Below are 4,927 nucleotides of genomic sequence, written 5' to 3' on the forward strand. Positions count from 1 at the left end.
TTTTGCTCCAACTTTAACTCCACCTCAACCTAAAACTCAAGATGATGGTTTTTATGAGCCAAATCCAGAGGACGAATACATTGATGAAGAACCTTCTTCTAATAATGCACAGCTATGCTCTTATAAGACATCTAATCTTCTTTTCTTTAGCTTCAATTCACCTATAGAAAATTTAATTTTTACAATTTTTAAAAAAAATCAATACTTGGGTTCGGCTGAAAATAAGAGCCAAACATTGCACCATGGAAGAACGGTTCGGCTGGTTCGATCTCTTTCACTTTATAGCCGAACTAGTTACAGTGTAAAGTTCGGTCGAAATTATGTCAGCCGAACCCTGCACTATAGCTTCAATCTCTAGGAAAGTCTATAGTTCGGCTCTAATTGTACACTATCGAATTAGCCGAACTCATGAAAGCTTATGGTTCGGCTCATTTTCCAAATTTTCTTATTGGCCGAACCTATATTTACTCTGAGCATTTCCTTAGTTAGAGTTATCTAACCATGCCATATTATTGTAGATGGTGATTGATGAACCTCAACCTTTGCACGATCAACCTTCAGATGTTAATAACATTCACGAAGATAATCGAGATCACTCCCAAAATGACTTGGTAGGTAACAAATTGAGTAATGTATTACTTTATATGTTAAAAAGTATATATATCCCAAACGTTTACTAAGTATATATGTGGCCTTGTATTTCTGTAGAGATGGGGAAGTAAAGAGGAAGCAAAGGCTTGGGATTATGAACATGGATTGCTAATAAATTGTGTGCTAGTGACCGGGCAACAAAGCCGAGAAAACCGGGTTGAAATGGTTTGTGAAAGAAGCGGCAAAAACGTTGATAAGCATAAAAAGGGTTCCGTGTATGTTGGGAAGACGGGGAGAAAGAACAAGACCAAGACGAAGAAAACAAAATGCGCTTTCAAGATCGTTTTCAACCGTATAGGAGAGAACAAAGATGAATATTATTGAACTATGAATAAAAAAATGGATTGTCGTCATAACCACCCACGTGCACTTGATCTTCATGGACATGCAAGAGTTGCAAGAATCAAAGACCAATGTTAGGAAAAAATGTCAACCAATAATTCAACCGCTTAAGATGAAAGACTTAGAGGATATTAAGTCACTACCGGATGGAATACGAGAAAATAAAAAGGAGAAATTTATGAAGGATTATGATGAGAATGAAAGGTTGTGGGCTTTTTTCGCACGTGAATGGGAAGCTTTGACGTGTTCAGTTACAGAAGATGATTATCAGGTTAAACGTGACGAACTTATTGTGCATTGGGGCACCGAGTATCCAAGTGTCGTTTCCTATTTGCTTACCGAATATTTGGATCCTCACAAAGAAAGGTTCGTGGCTTGTTATACAAACCAATACAAACATTTCGACAACCAAGCTACAAGCATGGTAGAGTCCGCTCATCATCGATTGAAGAAGAACCTTTTTGGGCGAGTTGACTCGGCTGTGACGGTTTTTGAGGCAATGGAAGAGTATTTCAAAATGGATATCGTAAGAATTAAAGCGGAATTTGAATATTGTTCATTGTCCAAGCATAAAATTTATAAGGACGATCCTTAGCTAACGGGATTAACTTACCAGGTATCCCATTTGTGTATTGATAAAATTATGCTTGAAGTAAAGTAGATGAAATCTTGGAACGCGAATGATCCTCATGAAGTATGTGTTTATAAAATGAAAGAATCCATGGGACTTCCGTGTCGCCATCAAATAACTCGATACATGGATGGTATTATACCTTTTGAGCATATTGATAGTTATTGGAAGAAATTGAGTTTTGATCCTCTCCCCACGGATGATCCCGATGAAGAGATTTGGGATACTCCATACGGGAAAAGATTAGCCAAGAAATATCGAAGTGCATACCGGGGTCAAAAGCAAATCATTTACCATAACTTGAGAACGGTCCTTTATCCTTTCAACGAGGAGGATCTTTTGGAACCGGAAAAGGGTGAGGGGAAAGGTAGAAAAGGTACCAAATTGACACGAAAAAAGGAGAGAGCAAAAAACAAGTTGTTGGCTACCAAAAGAGATCCATCGAGAGTTGAGCATCATGATGCAAAGTACAAAGCGGAAAAGATGGAAATTGAGAAATTGATGAAGTTGGGAAAAGTTAACGTTTCAAGGAAACGTGGCCGTTCGAGTAAAGATGACGGCGAAACAAGTAGCCGAGATGATACCCCAAGAGACGTTAAACTCAAAGGGAAGATGTTTCCTTCGCAAGAAAAAGGGAAACAAATCAAGACGAAGTAAAAGAATACTATACATGTGGTGGGCAAAATGAAAGGACCTAAAAAGGATAAGGATGGTAAGTACTTGCGCCCTACTAATATGATATATGACAATTACATGGAAGAACTACCCGAAATTATTCATGACTACATTATAACCATGGACGACGTTGAAGGGGATGGAAATTTCGGTTATCATGTCACGGCGGAACAACTAGGACCTTTTCAAGAGGAAAAGAATTTGGAGTGGCAAGGAGATGAAGTCAACTATATAAGGAATCAGTTGTTACAAACATTGCGCCGAAACAAGAACTTCTACAAGGCAATGATGAGAGGGGGTCCAAGAGGAGACGAAGGGGTGGTGTCGGAGTATATTGCATTCGAACGACGTATACATGGGGATTCCGTCATCACAAGCGACCATTGGATGCAAAATCCGATTTGTGGTTTTTTGATAGCGGATACTTTTGATTGCTTGGTTCATTGTTTCGGGAGGGTTGGTAATAGTTTTACCTATGCGCCGACAACAAAACCTTATCGTGAGGGTCTAAAAGATAGAAGACTCGTTCTTGCGTTTGTTTAAGGATGTCATTTTATCGGCCTCAAGCTTAAGCCCGTTGCCCATTACCTCCTTTGAATTGTGAAATATTTTGGCCGGGATTCCAACATAATTACTCGATGGATTGGTGTGCAAACTACGCGACAGAAATGGACCTCTGGAAAGCTTCGTACATCTCGCTTATGAAAGATCAAGTAATTGTAATGACGGATGAAGAAATAAGTGAAGATGAAAAGGACGATGTTAGTGAATATGCGGTAAGATTAGGAAGTCCATAAAACATAATATGAAGTCTTTTTGGAATCGTCATAAAGGATCAGTTGTTTTTTTTTGTGAGGATTATGTAAGATTAGGAAGTCCATAAAACATAATATGAAGTCTTTTTGGAATTTTCATAAAGGATCGGTTGTTTTTTTTTTGAGGATGAGGTAAGATTATAAATCACATACAATGCATCCTCAAATACACTATATGAATGAAATATTTTGGCTTTTATTATTTATGTGTTTGTTAATAAATGAAATAACAGTTTCAAGAGTTACAGAGTTATGTTCGGCTTAAGATGATTACACCAAAAACATCCGAACCTGACAAAATTACAGGAAAGCCTTTGGAAATTGTCAGGTTAGGCTTAAAACCAAGAATGATAATAAGCTACATGGTTTGCAGTTTGGAGCAGAATGGTAATGAGCTGCAGGATTATGCAGCTGCAAATGAAGTTACAGAAAGTATGAGTTCAGATTAGGCTGGTGATAGTGGTCGGCCTCGAAGTAAGATGTTACTGCAATGAAGTACATGTTATTGGTTGATTGAACTGCAGGAGTACTGGAAGGGCAGGAAAGGACCAGGAAAAAGGCCTGAATTTGGCCTGGAAAACAGGCAAGAACAGTCAAAACTCGACTGGAATCGGTTATGACCGAGTTGACTCAGTGAGTTATCTCGATTTGACTCAGAGAATGACTTGGACCCATTCAGGCTGGGCTTGGCTAATGGGCTCAGAAACGTATTGGCAGCAGGCTAACTTGGAACGAAAAGAAAAAGTATATAGCCGAGACTTCTCCCACTTGAATGATTTTTTTGATTATTATCTCTTCTTCTACTCTTGTTAAAGGGTTTAAAACTTCTTTTCATTCTTGTGATGAACTCTTTTAACATGAGTACTTAATTTTATCATTGGTTTAAGGAATAAGTTGGATTTCCAAATTTGGGTTTTTATGCAATGAATTAGTTTTGTCTCCATATTATCATTTATGATTCACCATTAATAATGTTACATGATTTGAATGTTTGTTTGGTTGAGTCTAGAATCAATCGAGTTTGTTTTCATCTGTATTGCTAGATTAGGATTTATTACACGCAAAAGTGATAGATTCCTGATTACAAGCAGCATAATTGTGATTATTGCTTGTAGTGATACATCTTAATAGTCACAAGTGAGTCATAACCTTTGTTAAACCAGATTAGTGCTTTTACACGTTCGATTACTTTGATTGGCCTGATTTTGTAGAACTTAATGCATCTAGGAAATTAAACTTGATTAGTGCTTTTACACGTTAGGTTTTTCTCTAAGATAGAATTCATATTCGCATCTTTTAATGTATTTTTTGATGACAAGAGGAGATTTGCGGGATATACTTGCGATCAAGGTATCTTAGGGCCTTTGATAAAAGAGAGATTAAATATCAATTCTAGTTATTGTTAAAAAGCATGTTAGTGAATGAAGATGAATCCTTAACCAATATCTTCTCCTTATTGATTATTCAAACTATTTGCTTTGTTTTACTTTATTTTATTTTATTTGCTAAAACAAAAATCCCCTTTGGTTATCTTAGAAACTGAAAATTACATAACAATAAAAGCCTCTCTGTGGATACGAACTCTTTCTTACCACATACTTCATTTAAATTTAGTTGAGTGAGAAAGTGAATTATTTTCGACGCATACGACATCGATCATTCATCATCTTCTTATTCTTTGTTATACGGCTCAAATACAACATTGTTCCCATCTAAAGAGTCTAGACTTTCTCTTAAATTAATTAACTTTTCAGGCTTATCCCTCTTCTTATGGTCCTTGAACTCATATTTGACCGAAGTTGGAAGTGTTTTA

The sequence above is a fragment of the Papaver somniferum genome, chromosome 5 (assembly GCF_003573695.1).
Source record: "Papaver somniferum cultivar HN1 chromosome 5, ASM357369v1, whole genome shotgun sequence".
NCBI classification, from domain to species: Eukaryota; Viridiplantae; Streptophyta; class Magnoliopsida; order Ranunculales; family Papaveraceae; genus Papaver; species Papaver somniferum.